A 24,144-nucleotide genomic window follows, 5' to 3' on the forward strand; every position below is an offset into this window, starting at 1 on the left:
AGACACTTAAAATAAATAAAACTTTTAAAAAAAATTATAATTGAGAAAATACATGTGATAATGCTTTGTGAACTTTAAAGCCATAATAATAATAATAATAATAATTAGCAGTTATTGAGAATTACTATATGTAGGCACTGATCTAAGCATTTTACATACATTCATCTCATCTAATCTTCATAACAATTTTGTGACATAAGTTTTATTATTCCCACTTTACTGATGAGAAAATCAAGGCTTAGGGAAATTAAGGTTAAGGAGCTTGACCAAGGACATATAGATTAGTAAATGGTAGAGTAGAATTTGAACTCTTTTAACTCCAGGGCCCAAACTATTAACCATTTTGCGATACTGCCTTGCCGAATAAATGACTGTTAAAGTGTTTATTTTAAACCTCGCTACATAAGAGTAAATGTAAGTAAAATACAGACACCAGCAGAAATCAGATTAAAAGCAACAATAACAACAACCCAGTAAACAATGGATGAGAACAAATCAATGCCAAGTCACTGGAAGGAAAATGGTACCCAGGCCAAATTCAGGAACCATGGTCCCTCGTGTCTCTCATGCCTGGCAGAGGCCTGGGGAGGCCTCTCCCATCCCAAGGCTCCATGAAATGCCCGGAAACTGGACAGTCCATCTCTCAATTACACTGCTTCATAGGCTCTGCTCTCTTTTCCTGCTGTGCCTCCCAAATACATGCTCCCGCTGTGGGGTCAATTGAATTCAGGCCCCCTGTCTTCAACCACACTGCCCTGCTTGCTGACGCTGCTTGCTCTAAAGTAGTGGGGAGTACTGGGCAACCAGTTGTAACTGTTGGTCTCCCACATATGCTAATCCTGCTCTTGGGCTTCCATAGCCTCCCTCTACTAAAATTTTTGTTAGGTCCACTTCCTTAGTTTCTTAAAGAACTTTGTCAAGGAACTTGGGAGGCCGTCCCTCTAGCCTGAGTTAGAGAACATTCGAGTTACACTACTTCGTGTCTGACTAAAGAGAATGCCTGCCTGTTAATGTTCAACTATTGTCCCAGGATTGAACAAGCACATCTGATGACTTTCTTGTCCTATGAGGAATCCTTCTATCTATCGGGATCATTCCCTACAGGTAAGGGCCAGAGTCTCTGCCCTGGACCTTCCGCTGATTCTGACATGTCCTGCCACTAACTCCCCAAGGCAGAGAGTCAAGATTTCATACACATAGCACCCTTGTACTTGTGTCCAGCATGCTCCTGGGTAGCAAATGGAACCAAGAGAAGGGGTTAAAGCCCAGGCTTTAAGGAAGAGGAGCCCAAAGAAATCCCTCCACATACACTCCAGAGTTTTGAATCCGTCTGTGAATCACCTCCTGGCATATGGAGCAGCGACAGCGCTTGGCCCAGGCAATGCTGCAGTGTGGGACTGTCCTTGGGAGATCTGCATATCCTGAACACAATAGAGTGTATTATCATACAGTCCTTTTATACTCGAGATGGGTACACTAACTGGTTTTCCATCCTATCCTCCTCCTTCCCATAGCTACTCCTGATACTTGGGAACTACCTAGATAAATTTCTCAAGACTTTTGGCCTAGTTTTAGTATGGCCTAACAGTTTCGGAATCTAATTTTGAATTTGACCCTGATTTGCTTTTTTGGTTGTTAGTTCAATATTATTCTTATCCAAGTTCTCACTGGCCAAATTAACCGTTAATTGCTAACACGGTAGGTCACACTGTTTAGAAGTAACAGATTGAAGGAATGGCCTAAAAAGAGCCAGTCAAGCAAAATGAGTCCAAAAAGAAAAAAAGGCCACCCTGAATTATCAGGCTTGATCATCACCATTAATAAAAACTGACACACTTTCACTTCGGTTTGTGCTCACAGACTCCATCATAAACTATATTTCTGAGAACACAAAATTAGCGGTGAGAAGTTGATCAGGTTATTGCAGGTTGACTGCAGATGACTGCAAGTTACTTCAGGATAATCTATTAGTTTAAAGTGAACATTTTGATGCTGTGTGCCTTGTGGGTTGTTTGTTGAATGGTCACTTTTTAATCATTCAGACCTGGCCTTGCTCATGGATTAATTGAGTATTGTACTAACAACCTTCTTAGCCTTATAAAGGTTCTTTGGGCAAGCCCAAGAGGTAGTGTAATACGAGGAAAAGGGCCTGGGCTTTGAAGAAACACAAAGCTCTGTCCAAATTCTGGGGCTTCTACCCATTAGCCACATGATCTTGGACCTTGCACCTTCAGGTATCAGTTTCCTTATCTGTAAAGACAGTGGTAGGAGGGGGAAGATTATTTTCAAGATTGATGTGAGTACTAAACATGACATAATATTCTATAGATCAGATCAGTAGACATATAAAGTACCAAGCATGTGGTTGGTATTAATTTAGTGCAAACGTCCATTCCCTAATATTAAGTTATAAATATATTTTTTAAAAAACAAAGAAATTAATACATATAATTTTGAAAACAAATATAAAAACAGAAGGCCTAGAATATAACAGAAACTCAATAAAATCTTGTCAAATAAATGGATAAATTTGGGATATTTCAAAACAGAGTCATAACACATAGACGAAGAACAGGTGATTAGTTTCATGCTTTGCAAATGGAATTGAGAGGTTAACTTGCCCCCAAATATCTCCCTGTCCTAGGAGGTTAGAAGGTGTCCTTATCACCAGGGACAGGAAATAGGGTCAAGAAGGCTGTATAAACACGTCTTGTTACTTGACCACTTTACTACACCTAGCCCAAATCCATTTGTCTTGTCAATTCTTCTACAAATTTATTGTTTGTCTAAAACATATAAAAGTTTACTGCTGTGGTCACTTCTGTGAGTCTCATATTTTCATGGTGTTACGGATACCAGGACTGGAAAGAACCCAAGTGACACTCAGAGAGTTAGGAAAGTCAGCTTTATTACGCTGGCAGATTCAGCGGGATCCTTCCCAAAGACTGAGCGCCTAGCAAGGTTTTGAGCAGGTTTTTATGGGTTGGGGACTTCCTTGAGTTGGGGAAAGGGTAGGTGTCATCTAGTGATTGGCTTGGGGTGTGGCTTGGAGGGGGTTATGCGGAAGTGGGCTGGGGCTTAGGCTGGGGACTTCGCTCTCCACTCGGGCCACCATTTTAGGTCAGTTCCACATGACAGGGAACAATTTTAGGTCAGTTTCTCCATCAACGGGTCTCTGAACATATGAAATTAAATTTGTTTTTCTCTTGTTAACCTGTCTTCTGTCAATTTAATTATTAGAGCAGCAAAGAAACTAGAAGGGAAGAAGGGAAAATCTTTCCTCCCCTACACCACCCAATACCCCACATTCCTATCACCTTTGTACTCTCAACACATACTTTAGTTCTTCTTTACCCAGGGCTTATCAATGAGGAAGGTTTAGAAATTTTTCAGGGAGGTGTAGAAATTTTTTATATCTGAGTCCCTCCCAGATTTACTAAATTAGGTGGGACATAGACACTTGTAGTTTCTAAAACTTCACAGGTGGTTCTAATTCTGGGACTGAGAGTCACTGATTGTATTATAGCATAAGCAAAATTTGACTTACTGGAGTATGAAGATTATACTGCTTTCATTTTGTTTCCTCAGCTCGTAGCATCTTGTAAGCAGCCAGTAAAAAACGTGTTGAATAAATTCAAAAAATTACTAAGCAGACAGAGCTGGAAAGTATGATGTGGCACAGTAAGTTTTCATGAAGGATTGACTTGTTCTAGGAGGGCAAGGCAGGCGTAGTGTGAGTGGGGGGCACTAACTGAGGTATGCGTTCAGAAAGGGAAGCCTGAATAGGGTCTTAAGGGCACTGAAAGAAAGAAGGGGGTGTGAAAGCCAGTTTGGCTTAGTCTATATTCCTTTGGCATAAAGTTGTCCCACAGTTGGGATGGGATGACATCTGAATAACCTTCTAGTCAGGACTAGGAGACAGACATTATCTCAGGTGCCCTTAAATGGGAAATGAAAGAGGCAGATGTTGATGAGAAATTCGAAATCTCACTAAGACCCAGCTGAAAAACATTCATAGAAAAACATGGCAATGTAAATTAAGGTTGCCATTTGTCAGGCTTCACATTAAGCACTTAGTAATAAACATGACTGAATTGAAAACCATTACTTTTGCCCTTGATGAAGAGATGCAGGCTTGGAGAGGATAAATAACTTGTTCAAGGTTATACGGCCAATAAGTGTTAGAGACTAGATTTGGACCCACGTTTGGCTGTCTACAGAACCTGTGCTTTTGTGCACTATACCAGTAACCTCCTTCCTCAAATCCATCTTCTACATAGCCTCTGGCCTAAGTGATTACCTAAAATCATGTGGCAAATTTTACCATGTCTTCAAGGTTTCAAACATTTTCTTGGCTCTCTACTGCCTCATAGAATGTGTTAGAAAACGGAGTATCTGGCAAAATAAAGTAGAGAGGCAACTGAATGGGAAAGGATTGATATTGGTTTCCAAAAGCAGTGAATTAACTTGAAATTTACTTGAAGGTGCACAAGGAATATGGAGGGAAAAGAACAAAGCAACATTAAACGTAGACCTGGAATGTTTGAGGGAAAAGAAACCCCACAAAAACCCGGATTCACCGCTATACCTACCAAAGCCATTATTCCAAACATCTCATGATCACACACACACACACACACACACACACACACAGAACCTATGAAATTTTGCTAAATAATAATTTTTCAACAAAGATATAGAATAGTAAGATTAGAGATATATATTTAACCAGGGGTGAGCTTTTTTACTTATAATACTTTTAAAACGAAAAGTATGTTTGTTTGTTTTTTTCTCACACCAATCAATTCTCTGAATCTCTGGACACCAACTGGGTATCCTCCAATTTGATTCCAGCTTAATGAGCTGGAATTAGTGTCAGACTCCACAGGTTTAAGGGCTCAGTCCGCCAAGACTCCCCTCACTTCTGGTGCCAGTCACAAGAATTAGCTCACCTGGGTGCCTGACCATCCAGCTATAAGTCAGGGATTCCCACTACCCTCTCCTCAGGTTCAATAATTTGCTAGAATGGCTCTCAGAACTCAGGAAGTCACTTCACTTATGTTTACTGGTTTAGCATGAAGAATACAAATGAACAGCTAGATGAAGAGGTACAAAGTGCAAAGTCTGAAAGGGTCCTGATCATAGGAACTTCTGTCCCCACGGAGTTGGAGTGTGCCACCCTCCCAGGACTTCGATGGGTTCACCTTCCTGGAAGCTAGCCAAACCCCATCATTTAGGGGTGTTTATGGAGGTTTCATTACATAGATACAATTGATTAAATCATTGAACTCAATCTTCAGCCCCTCCCCCTGACTGGAGGTTGGGGGTAGGACTGAAAGTTCCTGGTCTTTCTGGCCACTACCCTCCATCCTCCATCTTGAAGCTATCTACATGGTCCCCAGCCACCAGGCATCTTATTAGCATACAAAAGATACTCTTGTCACTCAAAGGGTTTTAGGAGCTGTGTACAAGGAACAAGGGACAAAGACCAAACTTTTTTTTTTTTTATTATACCATGAGGTATGTCTTTGCAAAATAATAATAATAATAATGCTACTTTCTGTTCTCTGCTGGTGTTAAGTATGAGGAAATCATTCTGAAACCTGAGACGGAAAGCTCGTTTAAATAACAGAAATCATAATACAGGTTTATTTAAACCTGTTGATTCAATTTATGATGCACATCTACTCGAATGTTACACATGCACAGCCACAGGGTATATTTGATGCCTGTGCTGTGTAAAAAGAGCAATCCAAGAGTCTCTGCAGCTCTCTGCATTTTGTACTTCCTCCCTTGCTTTGTATATTACATGGACTTGTCTCATGATGGCACCATTGTGACATGTATAAAGGCTGCTCACACCCTGTTTTCCTGGTATTTTATTTAAAACCTTCTCTCCTGATGGCCTGCCCCAAAGCTTACATGTTTCCCCCCAATTTTATTTTATTTATTTACTTTATTTTCATTCCCTCCCACCCACTCTGACCCCCAATTTTAGAATGGCAAATAGTGAAGCTTCTCCCCAGGATATTTTAGCTTTTGCTATTGCCACCATTACTGTTTGTTTTTTTAATTTATTTTTCAATTACCTTTGACATGCAATGTTATATTAGTTTCAGGTGTACAAAACAACATAGTGATTAGACATTTATATAACTGACAAAGTGATCACCCCAATAAGTCTATTACCCATCTACCACTGTACATAGTTATTATAATATTATTGACTGTATTCGTTATGCTGTACTTTACATCCTCGTGACTATTTTTTTTCAATAGTTGATATTCAGTATTACTTTATATTAATTTCAGATGTACAGCATAGTAGTTAGACATTTAAATAATTTATGAAGTGAAGTGATCCCCCTGATATGTCACCAATACTTTTAGCCACCCGACTTCAGTTATGGTTCTCAACTCACACACATAATACACACAATATTTGTGAGCAGCTTTGTATTGTTTAAATTTATGTGTTACAATAATCTCAGATACTATCTCTGGATTACTATTGTTATGGAGACTTATACCATATTACTGCTAAACTACTTGTATTATATTGGTCTTACATTTTAGTGGATTCTTATAGGTGTTTCTTCTTTATTGTTTTCTTTCGTGATGCGTATGATTTAAATTTGCATGCCTGAGACCCTGTTGAAAAAAGAGGGTAGTGTTACATTTGAATGGCTGGTAAATAATATGATTTCAGTTGATGTTTATTAAAATAAATAAAAGAGTGAGTTCTTGTGGGTTTCTATGAAATCAGCATTATACTCACGTAACATATGAATAGACTAAACAAAAGCATTCCTGCACTTAACAATGAGCATTATTGAGGACTGACTCTGGGCCAGATCCATATGGGGGAGGGCTCACTGGACTGGACAACGTGTTGTGTGCCTAGAGTTAAGACAGCAACAGTCCCTATCACTCTTCTGCTTAAAATCCCTGGAGGGCGTCAGGTCCATACTGGTTCAGAATATTCCTCTCCCCTCCAGAGACCTAGCTGAAAGAGTCCAGAAAGGGGAGAAGAGGCTTTAAGAAATCACACCAGGGTTTTTTGCTCTGTTTTGACCTATTTGCTCTGTCCTAGTACTTTCAGTTCATGTTTCATATTCATTATTTCTGATATTTCCTCTCAACGTTGAATAAATCTTGGATTTGCCCCTCAGCCTGCACTGTCAGATAATCTTAGTTCCATTCCCTGCACCTTATGGGGAAGTCTCACCCTACCTGTAACAAGAGCCAGCTTTTGGAACTATATTCCCAGAGTGGCATCGTAGATCCCCCTGGGAGAGGAGTTCCAACATGCTCCATAGCTTTGAAGTTAAAATTCCTTAGCTGAGCACACAAGCTCCTTTTTGATAATACCTGTTCATCTTTCTAGCTTCGTCTTGTACCATCCTTCAACTTGTATGTTATGTTTCAGTCCTGTTGAATTTCTTGAGCAGTTCCTAGAATCTGTGATTTTATTTCCCATCTCAGTGCCTTTACACATGGCATATTTCCTTTTCATAAAGAGCCCTTGTTTCACCCCAATTCCCTAGCTATCACCTTCTCCTAACCTCAAAGCTAGTTCCAGCGGTACCATGTTCCAGAAAGTCCCAGTCTGATTTAGAGTCTACTCCTCTATGCCATAGCACTTACCACACTGTAGCAATTGCTTTAGTTATCTGTTCCCCACCTGCTCCCAGGTTTTGAAAGAGGCAGCCATGTTTTATTAGACTTTCTACCCTATCCCTAGCTCTCACTGAGTGACTATTGAATAAATCAGTGAATGAATAATTTAATTTACTGCCTCATATATATATTCAAAGCCCTTTGGGAGATAGGCGTAGCATGAATTGTAAACAAGCAATAATACTTCAATCTAAAATAAGAGGTGAAATAGAAAAATAGTAGAGAGGTCATCAATAGAAAAATACTGTATATCCCCTTTTTTCCTGGATATGAACAAGAGTCTAATAACAGCCATTTGCTAAATCAAGGTAATCCCAAATGTTACCAAAAACAATGATCAGTTCAGTCAAATATGGTATTCATCAATGAGTTCACAATTATTTAATATCTATTAGGTGTAAATCACAGCTTACTCTATAAGCATGTCACGATTTAGTGAGGGAACATATACAAAACTAACCCTGAGTCAGGGCAGACTGTGATAATCATATTAGAGATTCAAACAACATTCTTTGGGATTTGGAAGGGAAAAAAGATGAATTCTGATTAGAATTAATCAAGTCAACAATTTATGGGATGTGAACAAGCTGTGAAAATGAGGACAACTAGCTAATTATGTTGGACAGAACAAATAGTGGATTGAGTAATATCTATTACTTGTCAGCCGGTTATTTTGCTCAGCAGTGGCCTTAAACGCTGAGTGACAAGGAAGTGAAAAAGTAGAAGAAGGAAGTGTGATAGAACCCAGGGGGAAGGAATTTATTCTTGAGAAAGAAAGAAGCAGAACTACAGGGATGAGAAAGAGAAGCAAAGATTGTTTTGATTATAGGTGTAGCATTTTCTTGAGTCTCTTCAGTTCCCAGAATAGGGAAAGGAAGGAAAAAAGAGAGCCAACTACAGAAAAGGAATACTTAGCATCAATATAAGGAGAAAATAAAGAGAAAAGTAGCAGAAGTAGCTTGTTCACATAGGATTTGTGCTGTATTACCACTAGTCATAAAATGCTGGTAACAGGAACATTTAGTGATGATACAGATAAAAGGGTGGAGGAGGCATGGCTGCAGATATAGAAGGAGTCTGAGAAAAAAATGATTCTTGTTATGGTTATTGCTAGAACTGTTCACAAATATTCCCACTCTCCATTAATGCACAGGGGAGTATTGTACTTCCCACCTCTTTCCAATGTTGATGTGGCTATGTGACCTTCTTTGGCCAATAAAATGTGTGTGGAAGTGACAAATTTATAGAGTGAATGAGGAAGGAGTACTTTTCAGTCACTGAAATTTTGAGTGTAAGTATAAGCTAATCTATCTTACTTATACAGTTGCCCTGAGATAATAAGATTGCTAACTAACATTCATGCAAAAAAAGAGATTTCTGAGACAGGTCAAAGAAGTACTATAAGAGATGGAAATAATACCATGAAAGCTAACATAGAACATCTGGGAATTGTAAAAGACTTATGATTCCTTTTTTTTCTTCCAATAATTTATCTGTATCTTTCTCTTTATAATAATTTCCAATAATTTATCTGTATGTCTTTCTCTTTCACCTTCATACACAACATCCACTTTTACGGTTTCAACAACTGCCTTGGTGCAAATGATTAAAAATACTATACGTCTGGTTCTGACAATCAGATTCTCATTTCTAGGTGCTTACAAAGACATGCACATCTTAGAGGACTTCCAGCAAAACTATTTGGACATGTTCATGTCTAGAAATGAGTCTGTAAAACTCCCCAACAGACCCATTCTCCCCCAAAGAAATACCCGTCCCCCCTTGGTGGCAAACTTAGGTAGCTTCCTCTTCGTTTTCCTCTTTATTCAATCAATCGCTTCTTCAAAATGCCTCTCAGACTTTCCACTTCCTCTTCATTTACACCTTAGCTACCCTAACATTCAGCCCAAACTTACCTAACTCACACCAGGACCACTGTCACACTCTCATCTCCTCTCCAACGTATTCTCCCCTCAAGCCTTCCTGCCCACTATTTCCAGAGCATTCTTCTTTCCTCAAGGATCCTCTACTACCCTTCGGTCTTGCATCCAGCATCCTCCATAACATGCCCACCCAGCTCTCTCCCACTGCTTTGTAGCTGTTGTACTCAGGTGTATGTGTTTGCTGTGCTGTAAACTACTCTGCTCATTCCTACCTCCCTACTTGACCAATGATTGTACCTCCAACTCAGCAAGTGTTCTCAATCTTCCCAATCAAAAATCCCACCTATCCTTAAGACTCATCTTAAATTCCATTTTTTTTTTTTACCCCCAGAAGACTTACCCAATAAATGCTACCCAAACAGATCTCTCCGTTTCTCCACCAACAGAGCACTTAAGTCACAGAGGTCTAAGTTCTCTTAGAAATTATATAGAACAATCCTCCAATTTTATGGTTGAGGTTTAGAGACTTGGCCGGTCCTGCAACCAGAACAAGATCCCAGGTGCCTTTAGTTTTCTTTCCACTGCATCTTACTGTCTTTACCAACAAATGTGTTTTAGAGTTTAATTCTATCCAATCTTGCATTTTGCTTACTGTTTATAAATCGTGTATCCCTGATTAGATTATAAGCAAGTTCGGGACAATGAGTGCAGTCCATATTAGGTGACAAACCTTTATTTTTAGGCTTCTGAGGTGGAGGTTCAGAGTAAGGTTGCAATGCAGAGCCAACCCATTAAACCAATATGTTTTAGAACAATTGAGAATCAGCTAGGAACACAAATAGAATATCAGAGGAAAAGTAAGATAGTAATTTCAGGTCAGGAGCTTAGAAGACCAGAGTCAGGAAAATTTAGAGAGATTCCAAAGTATAAATGTCTTGATTGAATTATAGATAATCAGAGAGTCGGATCAAGTGACAGGTCCTTTACTCAACTCCTAGAATAGAGGGAATAAGGAGAAGGAAAGAAAGGAGACTCACCAGAAATCCCCACGAATCTCCCCTGACTAGCTATAGAAGGTGACCTCAAAAGAGGACACCAAGCATGAGATAGCCTGACTTTTAATTATAGAAGTTCTGCCCTGCCAGAGAGAGGCTGAAGAGGGAGGGCAGAGCTGCTCTAACCCAAAAGGCAGTAGATGTTCTTAGTTAGCTGTTGGTGCAGCCCCAGCCATGCTTCTCCTGGGAGCTCCTGCTGTAGGCTCCTGAGTCTTTGCCAGCTCCTGTCCTTGCCAGATCCAATCCTTCCTGAATACTGGCCTAGACCCTTGGACTGAAGCCTGTGTCCCTTTACCCCTGTTCTGGTTGCAGGACAGTGGACCCCGTCTACCAGACTTTGCCAACCTGTGCAAAGTATTATTAACATAAGACTCCCTTTATCTTATTAACATAATCAACTTAGCATGGGGGATACAAGCTTTTGCCTGCTTTTACCCCAGTTTTTCTTCCCAGTTTTATTTCCCACTGTCATGCAGGGTCTTTGCTCCCGCTCCCGGTGGGTAGACACAGAGTATGGTGAGGCCAAAAAGGAATACCAATGGAGCCATAGATAGGGGAGTCATACCACTATATTCTCACTGGAGGCTGGGTTGGAGATACAGGAAGCAGGCTTCACACGATGTGCAATCCGCCATCTGCCTCTCTGCCAACCAACCGACCAACCCCCTCTCTGCCAACCAATCCGCCTCTCTGCCAACCAACCAACCCCTTAGTATAGCCACGGCATTTATATCATTGGCCAATGGCTAACTAGTTACAGCTGATGGCCGTCTGATCACAGCTGATGGCCATCTACTACCCGAGCCAGCACCTTTCCACATGAGGCCAAGAGCCTGGAAACTGCTCTCTGGGACGCTGTCCCCACACCCACTGTATTCACTGCAGCCACACGGGCAGCCACCATGCCTCACCTCGCTATACACTTTCATACTTCTATGCCTGTGCTGTTCCCTCTGTCTCGAGTGCTCTTCCTGTTCCCTTGCCACACTATATCTAACTGACAAAATCTTATTTATGTTTCAAGATCCAACCCATATGTTCTTGCCTCAGTCAAGTATTCAAAGATCCTCTAAACAGAACTGAGGAAATCATTCCTTTCTCTGGTCTCTCACAACCAGTTGTTTGTGTCTTTCTTGTAGCACTTTAGAAATTCTGTTTTATATAGTATGATATAGTGTTGTATCTCCACCATGTTATATTTAAGCTCTTTGAGAACACAAACTGTCTTATTATCACTGTACCCTCACAGCACATAGGCCATTGTATTGTTCATAATAAAAATTGAATAAATATGTTGGGCTAAATTTTGAGTTGGTGTCATTTCTTTTATTCTCTATTTTTTAAATCAATTTTATTTTTTTTAGAGCAGTTTTAGGTTCACCGCAAAATTGAGCGGAAAGAACAGGGAATTCCTCCCTACTCACCACATGGCTTCCCCCACTACTGACATCCTGCCCCAGAGTGGTATATTTGTTACACTTGATAAACCTACATGAATACATCATTATCATCCAAAGTTCATAGTTGACATTAGGATTCATTCTTGGGGTGCCGGCCCCGTGGCTCAGGCGGTTGGAGCTCCACTCCTAACACCAAAGGTTGCCAGTTCGATTCCCACATGGGCCAGTGGGCTCTCAACCATGAGGTTGTTGGTTTGACTCCTCGGCTCTTGCAAGGGATAGTGGGGTCCGCCCCCTGAAACTAGCAACAGGCAACTGGACCTGGAACTGAGCTGTGCCCTCCACAACTAAGAGTGAAAGGACAACTTGACTTGGAAAAAGTCCTGGAAGTACACACTGTTCCCCAATAAAGTCCTGTTCCCCTTCCCCAATAAAAGAAAATCTAAAAAAACAACAAAAAAACAGACCAGGATAAACAGGTCATAAGATTTAAAAAAACAAAAAGAATTCATTCTTGGTGTCATACATTCTGTGAGTTTTGACGAATGTATAATGATATGTATCCACCATTATAGTTTCACTCCTCTGTGCTCTGCCTGTTAACCCTTTCCTCCTCCCTCACTAACCCCTGGCAACCACTGATCCTTTTACTGTCTCCATACTTTTGCCTTTTCCACAATGTCATATAGTTGGAATTATACAGTATGTAGCCCTTACAGATTGGCTTCTTTCATTCAAGAATATGCATTTAAGTTTCTTCCATATCTTTTTACAGTGTGATAACTCATTTATTTTTAGTGCTGAATAGTGTGCCATTTTCTGGACGTACCATAGTTTATCCATTCATGTACTGAAGGACATCTTGGGTGCTTCCAAGTTTTGGCAGTTATAAATAAAAGTGTGATAAACATCAGTGTGCAGGTTTTTGTGTGAACATAATAAAGTTTTCACTTTATCTGAATAAATACCAAGGACTATGATTGCTGGTTCATATGACAAGAGCATGTTTAGTTTTGTAAGAAACTGCAAAACTGTCTCCAAAGTGGCTGTTGCACTTTGCATTCCCATCAGCAATGAGTGAGAGTTCCCGTTGCTCCACGTCCTCACCAGCATTTGGCAGTGTCTGTGTTTTGGGGTTTCACCATTCTAATAGGTAGTGGTATCTCATTTTTGTTTTAACTTGCATTTCCCTAGTGACATATAATGTGGAAGCATCTTTTCATATGCTTACTTGTCATCTGGATATCTCTTTTGGTGAGGTTTTATTTTCCATTTTTTACATAATAAAAATAATACATACCAAGTATTCAAACAATGCACAAGTTTACAACATAAAAATTCCATGTGCTCTCTGTCTCAATCTCCCAACCCAAAGTAATTATTGTTAACATTTTCTTGGTTTTCCTTCTGTGCATCTACTTATCTATACACACACATATATATGTTTACATAACCATACCATTTTTCCGCACAGTCCCTAGTAACTGGAGGTTGGAAAAAGATAATTTAATTTTTCCAGCCTTTAGTGAGGAGGCAGGCAAAAGACAAACAGGTTAGGAACAGATATTGGGTGAGCCAACCACTAAGCTCTGCCACCAAGTACTCACCATACTAGAGACTAGAGACTAAAAATCCAATCAGAAACAAGATCGTCCTTACTCTTGAGGTGTTAACAATGGAAGACAGACATGTAAATAAACAGTTTTATTGCAATAAACATTTCATTGTATAAAATGGTGCAATAAAAAAGTGAAATTGGTACAAAAATACGTAGAGCAGACATAGAGGTCTAAAGGAGAGAATGGTTGATTGTATCCGAAGTGGGGAGGGGTGGGAGGAGGCCAGGTGAGACTTCAGGAAGTGACATTTAAGCAGTCTTAGAAAATGAGTATAGACGCTCACTGTGTACTCAGAAGGTGAAGTGCATCCCAGGTAAAGGGAACGGAGCACGGAGGCACCATCCACTGGGTGCGTTCCAGGAACTGCAAGCGTTCATTATGGCTGAAGAGGCGGGTTAGGGGTAGGTGGTGGCAGGGGAGGCCTGACTAGAGATGAGACTGGAGGTTTATGCTGGGGCCATGTCACAGGGGGACTCCTGCGTGCCACAACAACGAATCTGGATACTTATGACCTAAACAGTTCACTGAGATTGTGTCACCTAAGCTGTCTAGTGTAACCACGGAGTGAAAAACATGTGAACATAGTTTTAAATCCATGTCCCCTCTGTTGGAGTTCCCTCTTTCACCCAGATGCAACCACATCTCAATTCTTAGTGACCTGCACACCTACTAGCCCCAATGAGTACTTGTTGAATTAAAAACTTGCCACGAACTCTTAAAGGAAGGTACAACACTACTCTGGGCCTCAGTTTCTTTATCTATAAAATGGTCATTATCCTGTGTGGTGAAAAACTTTAGTTTTTCCCCCCAAGTGTGTTCAGATGCATGATTCATGAGCATCAGCCTGGTTTAATTAAGTGGAAACCAACAACAAAGATTTTGAGTCAGAAAGACCTGGGTTTGAATCCTGACTCTCTGTGTTAGCAGAATAACAATGTGACAATTCCCTGCACCTTGATTTTTCTCAGGTATAAAATAGAGAAAATATACCTTTCAGTGCTTGGTGCATAGTTCGTGCCCAGTAAATACCAGTATTTTACCTTTTTTTCCCCCTTTTTTAAATTGGGGACTATTGGGGAACAGTGTGTTCTTCCAGGATGTCAAGTCATTGCAATCTAGTTGTGGAGGGTGCAGCTCACTGGCCCATGTGGGACTCGAACCGGAGACCTTGGTGTTATGAGCACCACACTCTAACCACTGAACCAGCCGGCCACCCCTATTTTCACATTCTTAAAAAATTTATATCTACCCTATAAGGAAGGTGAAATAGATCTAATGTTCTCCGGAATTTGAAGATCCAGTGGCTTACAGATACTGTTCATTTGCCAAAAGAGCAGCCAGCCAGGTGATAAACCTGGGGTCAAAGCCAAGTCGTGACTCTAACGTTAGCACTCTTTCCACTAAACTGTGCAGCGTCTCTTCTCCAAGAGAAAGGGTGGGCTTCAGATCTCTGTGCTGCCTGTCAAGTGAATGCTTTCATGAGTACCTTAGCCCCACAGCCTCCCCAAATCTGTGCTCAAGGAGATCACAGGCCTGAGTTGCTTTATAATAATTCATGAGTGTGTGACGAGGACTCTGGGTCTAGCTTTACCATGACTGTAACCTGCAGGGAGGAGTGAGTACAGACTCCAGGACAAGGGTCCAGATATCCTGGTGATTTAAAGGTCTGCAGTACAAGGAGTAAAGGGAAGGGTGGGCCTTCCCTTGTTACGGGTAACATGACACAACTTTTTGCAAAGCTTGCAGTTGTGCAAATTTTAGGACAAAGACTGTCACTCCTAAAAAATAATAAAATGATGGGATCATGACACAGAAAGAGATGACACAGAAAGAGAAGTAGAAAGAAAAAAGGAGGAAGTGGCTAGAGCAAAGAAGACAAAAGGATATTTGACACAACAGGGTTGGTTTTGTTAATGCTGCACTTTTATTTAAACAGAAGGTAAGCAAATTAAATATTTTTAGACTGGTACTGCAGGAAGATCATAATGGAAGGAATGCTTTACAGAAGTATTCTGAGAACAGAATTAGCACGTGTCCTCCTAAGAGTTATTTTCCTATTTTGCCTCAATAAACACTAACCCATAGGTACAAACCCTGTGCTAGACACTAGGGATATGGAAATGAATGATTGAGTCCTGATCTTAAAGAATGATTAGCACAGCAGAAGAGACTTAACAAATGAACAGGCAGTTTTAGGGAAGGTTGCTACCTTCTATGCACTGGCTGCTAAAAGGGGACAGATGAGGAAGTCATTAAATCACATTTGGGGGATGGTCAAGGAATAGTCACAATGATAATTACAGATAATTAACCATCTGTCAGGCAGTCTGCTAAATACTTTTCATGGTTATGTCACTCGATTCTCACAATAATGTAGGCAACTTTTTGTTATTTAATTCTTTAAGTACAAAAATTGAGAGTTAGAGAAGTGAAATAACTTACTCAACATCACAGGTAAGTGGTGGAGTAAAGGTTTCCCAAGAAGAAAATTTGGGCTGAGTGTTAAAAAAAATAATTATTAGAATTAGTGGGGTGATCACATTGTAAGGTATAAAAATGTCAAATCACTATATTGTACTCCTGAAACTAATGTAACAAATATAACGTTGTATACCAACTATACTCAAAAAAAGAATTGAAAAAGAAAAAGGATGCTGAAGGGGGAAATGGGAGAGCATATTTTGTGCAGCAATTACAGTAGGAAAGAGGTGGTCAGCAAGTGACAGCAGGTTGCAGATGAAGAGTTATAAGTGGTTCAATGTTACTGGAGTGAGTAGTGAATGTGGGGGAGCAGAAAGAATTGAAACTGCAAAGATAGGCATGGGTCAGATCACAATAGGCCAGCCATGTCCTGCAAAAGAGTTTGGACTTTATCCTGAAATCGCTGAATGATTAAAGAAGGAGAGTATCATCATCATCATCGTCATCACACTGTTACTACGTAGGCTGAATAATGGTTCTCCAAAGATGTTCAAGTCCTAATTCCTGGAACCTGGGAATATGCTACCTTACATGGCAAAGGGGGCTTTGCAGGTGTGACTAAGTAAGGATCTTGAGATGGGGACATTTTCTGGATTATCTAGGTGGGACCAACGTAATCACAAGGGTCCTTCTAAGAGGAAGGCAAGCAGTCATTCAGAGAAGGAAATGTGCCAAGGGAAGCAGAGATCAGAAAGTGAGAGAGAGATAGGAACATAACTACATGGCTGCCTTTGAAGATGAAGGAAGGGGCCATGAGCCAAAGGATGCAGGCAGCCTCTAGAAGCTGGAAAAGGGAAATGGATTTTCCCTTAGAACCTCCAGAAGGCACGTGGCCCTGCTGACATTTTGGTATTAGCCCCATGAGACTCCTTTTAGATTTTTGACCTCCAGAACTATGAGACAATAAATTTGTGTTCTTTTAAGTTACTGAGTTTATAGTAATTTGTTATAGCAGCAATAGGAAACTAACACAATCATTATAGCTTCAATTTAATGAACATCTCTTCTGTACAAAGTATGTTATATATGTTAACCCTAATTCCAGCACCAACTTCATGGGATTACAGCCTGCAAGGCCCGATGCTCAGGACGGTCCTGCACTAGGTTTAATGCTCTGCTGTTGCTGTCTTGAAACTCTCTCTTTTTTATATATATTTACTAATTTTTATTTTCGTATAATACACCCTTAATAGTTCCATACTTTGCCTATGCCATTAACAATAACAACTCTAAAAATTCCAAGATTTCATTGCAGTTCCTCGTGTGTGTGTATGACTATTTTTTTAAATTAAATTTATTGGGGTGACCATGATTATAATAATTATTTAACAAGGGGCCTTTCTGCATTTTCATTTTGCCCTGGGCCCCACAAATTATGTAGCCAGTCCTGCCTAATCCTAACATCAATCTTGATAAATAAAGGCTATCTGCATTTTACACATAAAGAAACTGGCATCTCAAAGAGGGAGCATAGCCCAGTAATATACCTTGAGTCAGATGGTAGATTCTCCACTTACCAGTCATGGACCCCAGGGCAAGTTTATTAATTCCTCCTGAGCCCTAGTTTCCTCTTTTGCATGGTAATTATGATATCCACTTTGCAGAGCTGTCACAGGGAGTAGAAATAATATATATAAAGTGCTTACACAGTGTTGGCAAAGAGTAGGGACTCAAATAGATGGTAGTTATTATCCCTTAAAGTCCCAGACTTAGTACGACCTGAATGCGTATCTCATGCCTGTTCTTTTTCCACTACTTCTCTTTTCTCTCGGACTTATATTTTGGGACATCATTCTGGCAGAAGAGGGTTGGTGGAGGGTAAGACTAGAGGTTGGGGGACCAGTTCAGAAATTATGACAATATAGTGGACAATCCTAGAAAGACTGTCCATATCACGCCCTCTCTTTTTCTCTGATAAATACCTCTCCTGCATGAAGGTCATCATCCGGCAGCTGTGTTTCCATCACGTGACTCAGCCTCTCTGCTTTCTTGATCTTCATTGGTCTCAGACTCTTGAGAAATTTAGTATTTTGAACTGAGAGATGCAGAGGCCGAGCACTGTTGGATCAAGTCACTTTCCTAGTGGACCCTCGAGAGAAGGTCCTTCTCCTGGGCAACCTGCTTTCTGCTGAGGTCCCTGGAGCTGCCCTGGAGCCCGCCTTGCTATAGTAAAAGCTCCTTTCATTTCATGCACGTATCCATTCAATAAATCTTTCTTTTCCTTCTGAAAGTGACAAAGTTACAACCAATCAAACCCCAACTGAGACATGTAATACTTCCAAAATTATTAGGAGAAATGATGAACACATGAATCAAATTAGCAGTATGGCTTTGGAGAGAAGAAGATGTACTAAACAAAGAGAGACATTTAGGAATATGTAGGGTGAGGAAGGGGTTTGGAATGACTTTCAGGTCTCTGGCTTGGCGATTGGGTCGATGGGGTAGTAGGAGGAGGAAACACTAGGCTTGAGGGGACGAGAGGCCATTCAAATGAGGATGTCCAGTAGGAAATTAGATATGTGTATCTGGAATTCAGCAGAGAAGTCTAGGCCAGACATAACTATTGGGAGTTTTCAGCATTTATCGTCATTGCTGCCATGGGCGTGGATAAGATCCCCCAAAGTGTTAAGTAAAAAAAGAAGGATCCCAAGAATGAAATCCTGAGGAATACCAAGCTCTAAGAGGCAGGCAAAGGAATAGACACTCTCAAAGGAGATTGAGGACATGTGGTCAGAGAGAGAGAGAGGAGCAGAACCAGGAGTGGTGCCACACGAGGGGAGAGTTTGAAAAAGGAGGTGTCTACATCAGTCCAGCAGTTTAGCAGCAGTCTCGTCATCATGGCTGAGGCTACAACCACCCTATGAAACATAACTGAAACTATGGTACCCAAACCCAGGGAATTCCTTTAAGCTCCATCTGCTACCCTTTGCTTGGACCCCTGGATTCTCCTGCTCTTCCTTACCTCTTTGGATGAGTGATTCAGTTAGACCGAGTGATGGCTGTTAATATATGGTAATTTTACCAACATTAAAGAAATGCAAATTGGAACAACCAAGGTTCTACTTTATACCTGTATTATTAGTGCACATGAATAAAGCAATAAAGCCTCATGTTGGCAGAGTCTGTGGGGATATAGTCAAGCACAAGCTTTGTAGGGGGCATTTTGCACACAATGAACCTCTGCAAAGTAACCTGGGGAGCAGTAACAAGAGCTGTGTGTGCCCTTTGTTCCACTTTGGAACATACCTCAAGGAAATAAGCTAAAGGAAGAAAATAGAAAATAGTAAGTGGTACAGATCCTAGTCCCACGACTTATAACAGCATAACACTGGAAACAATACAAACCTTCAGCTTTAAAGTAATATTTAAATTGCTTTGAAACACTGTGTAACCATTAAAAATGATAACCATGTGGAATAATGGTTAAATGAAATAATGTTAAATGAAAAAAAAAGCCAAGTAACCAAGTGTTGGCAAAGGTGTGGAGAAACTGGAACCCTCATCTACTGTTGGCGGGAATGTAAAATGGTGCAGCCATGTTGGAAGCAGTCTGGTTATTCCCCAAAGGGTCAGAGATAGAATTACCATTTCAGCCAGCAATTTCACATCAAAACCTATGTTCACACAAAAACTTGTACATGCATATTCATAGCAGCATAACTCATGATAGCCAAAAGGGGGACACAACCCAAATGTCCATTGAATGATGAGTGGATAAACAAAAGGTGGCATAACCATGCAATGGAATATTATTTGGCCATAAAAAGGAATGGAACGCTATTACAGGCTTCAGCATGGATGGACCCTGAAAACATTATGCGAAATGCCAGAAGCTAGTCACAAAAGACCACACAGTATATGATATCATATATACGAAGTATCTAGAAGAGGCAAATCTATAGGAACAGAGAGTAGATTAGTGGTTGCTTAGCATTTAAGGTGAGGGGTGGGAGAATGGGAAGATTTGGAAGTAGAGGGTTTCTTTTTGAGGTGATAAAATTGTTCCCAAATTGACTGTGGTGATGGTTGCATAACACGGTGGATATGCTTAAAACCATTGCACTGTACACTTTAAATGGGTAAATTGTGTAGTATATGAATTATATCTCAATAAAGCTGTTAGAAAAGTTTTCTTTTAAATCATTGAACTATATGTTTACAATGGGTGAATTTTATGAAATATATATATATATATATATAATAATTCAATAGAGCTGTTTTCTTAAAAAGCAAAGTACAAACTTGCTGCTCATTTGTACACATCTGTATTTTTATAAAATAACAAAGACTGGAAGGGAGTGGGAGTCAGTGGAGATATAACAGAAAGACACCCAAAAATATGGACTCTAAAGGCCTGATTCCATTCCTCCTCTTGCCATTTCTAATTATGTGACCTTGGTTGGGCACATCATGGAAACCCTCTGAACCTTCGTTCTTCCGTTTGAACAATAGGAATATTAGTTCCTACCTCACATGGTTATTTTAAGGCATAAGTGTTTAGTGCATTCATTTTCTTGCCCTTCTGGATTGCTTCAGCATGCGATTTTTTAAAATGTGGCCATAAAAAGTGAGATAACATGTGTGAAAGGGATTCGAAAGTGAAATCTGCCATAAAAGAATAAGATAGTCTGAGTCTTGATTCTATACTTGTGGCTTAGGAAGCAGCATCAGCATAGTCTCAGCCTCAAACAGAAAGGACCCTCCCTTTGTCTGTGTGCCTGGGAAAATGCCTTGCAACTGGCTGTGTGGAAATTAAGAAAAGCTTTCCATGTTCTGGAAACGTACACTAGTTATAAAGGTAATTTGGGGGCGGCACAAAGGAGCCAAGGTGTGTTAATGCCAAGTTACCATAGCAACGTATTCTGCTGCTCTATCCTTCCCAATCCTGAGCTACCCCCAGATGAGATGATGAGCCCAGTGAACACCGGAACTGAGCCATTCTACATGAAATTACTTTCTCTAGATGCAGATGGAGGAGACATTCTCACTTCCTCACAAATACTGTTTCAAGGGAGAAGCCCTCTGAATTTTTACAAAACAATCACCTCTCTTTTCTTCAGAATCAGAATCGAGATCTGATATACACTCTTCGCAGTGCCTGGCATATGGTAAGTATTTAATATGTAGTAGTGTAATGAATGAACGATAAGAATTTACCGAGAAGTCCAAGGTTTGTAAGTAAGAAGAGACTAATAAATTGTACACCAGGAATTTCAGAAAGGAGACCTAAATTCATACTTCACATAATTTAGTGTCTGTTCCAAACCACATAGCATTTTCACATCTGCCCCATTTACTAAAGTGCTTCAGCCTGTAGCAAATCTCCCTTAAATATCATGCTTATTATCTTGAAAGGACACAGTGTTACTCCAGGAATACTATTCAACCTGTCATATCGCACACATTTCTGAATGCTGTGAGAAACAATATGTGAAAACAGCTGCTTATTAGATGTGCTGTCTTCTACCCTTCCGAGCTCTGAGTCCTGATCTTGATAGAGGAGGGAGCCTGGCCAGGCCTGCATCTGGGTAAATCGTTTCCTTTTCATAATGGGCAGAGGAAAACATCCCTAGTGCTAGGAGTGCTGCTTTTGAAATCATTCTTGTGAGATTGGAAACCCACCCTCAACTCCATGGAGTCAGGCTTTGAAAGGGGCTCAGAGCTCAAGATAAACTTCATTATCCACTCCCTCCTCACCCTAATACGATTATCACATTTTTGGCAAACCTATGGGCCCCTTCTCTCCTGGAAGACATTTCCTTCATGTGATCTGCTTGGCCACTGGATGAAACCCCTTAGGTCCAAAGAGGAAGAATAGAGAGGCGTCCTTATCATCACCAGTCTTGCACAGAACAGCCGCAAACCTGCAGTTACAGCACCCACGAACCGCTGAGCGATGGCACGTGGCAAGGCCCATCTCAGGTCATCCCCACAACCGTCCTGGAAAACAAGTAGTTTTGATTCCCGTTTTACTCTCCAGGAAATCGGGCATCTCTAGCACAAAAATCCTCATTGCTGCGAGGTTACAGAAGAAATGTCCAACTTTGAAGCCAAATGATAAATTTTGCGTTCCTTTTCTGTCATGTACTAGTTGAGTAACCTAGACCAGAGCCAGTTCATTTTGAGCCTGTTTCCTCTACTGAAAAATTGTGATAATAACCCTACTTCAAAGGTTTGTTTCCATTCACTTATTTAAAAAAAAAAAAATAATTGTACAGTTTTTGAGATGAGCACTAGGTGAGACACCAAAAACACAGAAATAAAAGATGCCGCCCCTGCTGCAGAGACGTTCACAATCTAATGAAGGCATGTGAGAAAGCAAATAATCACAGTTCTGGGTGATACGCAATGAGATTGAGAAGCATGCCTAGATTAGGTGCTCTCCTCGCAAGTCCCCAGTGTGTGTGTGTGTGTGTGTGTGTGTGTGTGTGTGTGTGTGTAACACAAGAGGAAGAAAAGAGAATAGGGATGGCTTCCTATAGGAGGTAAACCTGGGTGGAGGCTGGATAGGTAGGTAGGCATTATAAGGAGATAAATGTGGGGAGAGGGGCATATACCCAGGCAAAGAGGGTAGCATGTGCTAAATCACACACACGTAAAAGAGATTAGTCATTTCAGAGATGTGCTCATGGGAGATCAGGGCTGATGTAAAGAACGCACAAATACACCTTTTCTAGGGCTGCTGTAATAAAATACTACACACTGGGTGTCTCAAAACAACAGACACATGTCGTCTAACAGTGCTGGAGACCAAAATTCAAAAATCAAGGTGTCGGCAGGGCCATGCTCCCTCTGAATCCCATCGGCAAGAAGCCTTCCTTGCCTCTCCCTAGCTTGTGATGGTGGCCATCAATCCTTGGTGTTCTTTGGTTTGTAGCTCATTACTCCCATCTCTGACTCTGCCATTACATGGCAGTGTCCCAGTATAGCTGTGTCTCTGTGTCCCCTTATAAGGATATCACTCATACATATTGGATTGGGGCCCACCCGAATGACCTTGTCTTAACTGCATTACATCTGAAAAGTCCCTATCTCCAAATAAGGGCATATTTTACAGGTACCAGAAATCAGGACTTCAATATATCTTTTGTGGGATACAATTCAACTCACAAAAATGTTCTTCTGCCTGGAATGCTCTTTCTCCAGATGTCTGCATTGCTCACCCTCTCACTTCCTTCTGATCTTGACTCAAATGTCACTTTCTCAGTGAGGTCTTCCTTAGCCAGCTGATCTGAAATAGCAACACCTATCCCCCAGCATTTTCTATGCCTCTTCCTGGCTTTCTTTCTTTCTGTAGCAGTTTTCATTAGCACACTCTTTGTTATAGTTCACTTAGTTGTGCATGGCCTGTCTACCCTGGTAGAGTGTAAACTCCAGGACAGCAGAGATTTTCGTGGGTTTTGTCCACTGCTGCATTGCCAGAACCTGGATGAGTGTCTGGCACAAGAGACGCTGAATGTACACAGGAGTCTCCCTGTGCGAAGCCCTTCATGAGGTGTGTTCTTAGCTCTAAGACTGCTGCTGCTTCATTAAGGGTTAGAGCCCTGACAGACCTTCTTCTACAGCCGTGGAATTGGCTCATGCAGTTATAGAGGGCTTTAGTTCCCTAGGTGTGAAGCCAAGTGTCAAGGTGACCCACACAGAGAGTCAGGAGGGGAAATATGCCAACCCCAACAGTCTGCTTGTTAGAACTCTGGCCCACAAGCGTATCTGAAGGAGGAGCAAGGCAGTGTCTCCTCCTCCCTTATCTGCTCTTTGGTGTCTGGATTTTCCTCCTTTTCATCTATGAAACAGAACAGTAGGAAAAGGATTAGGGCTAGGGAGTCTCTAGGTTTGCTAAAATAAACCCCTCTTCAGATGGTCTTTTCCGATTGTACTATTTCTGTCCACCTGATGGTTTTGCCATCTCTGCCAGTTTTTCTTCCTTCTCCCCCGATGCTGGTCTGTAGTATCATGAGGCCTTTATAGACATGTTCTCCCAGCAACTGACACTCATGCAGCTACTTCAGAATTCTGATATGATTCT

At 40.8% G+C, this 24,144-nt stretch overlaps 1 long non-coding RNA gene across 1 annotated transcript in view; it reads right to left on the reverse strand.

Moving 5' to 3' along the window:
• LOC109451365 (uncharacterized) overlaps positions 1–24,144 on the reverse strand; it is a 63,654-nt gene that overhangs the window by 22,623 nt on the left and 16,887 nt on the right. Inside the window, exon 3 of the long non-coding RNA XR_012497450.2 lies at positions 6,570–6,651. This is a non-coding gene — a long non-coding RNA (uncharacterized LOC109451365). The remainder of the gene's footprint in view (positions 1–6,569; positions 6,652–24,144) is intronic.

Source organism: Rhinolophus sinicus, chromosome 14, assembly GCF_057876585.1.
Source record: "Rhinolophus sinicus isolate RSI-liver-muscle chromosome 14, RSI-T2T, whole genome shotgun sequence".
Taxonomy (NCBI): domain Eukaryota; kingdom Metazoa; phylum Chordata; class Mammalia; order Chiroptera; family Rhinolophidae; genus Rhinolophus; species Rhinolophus sinicus.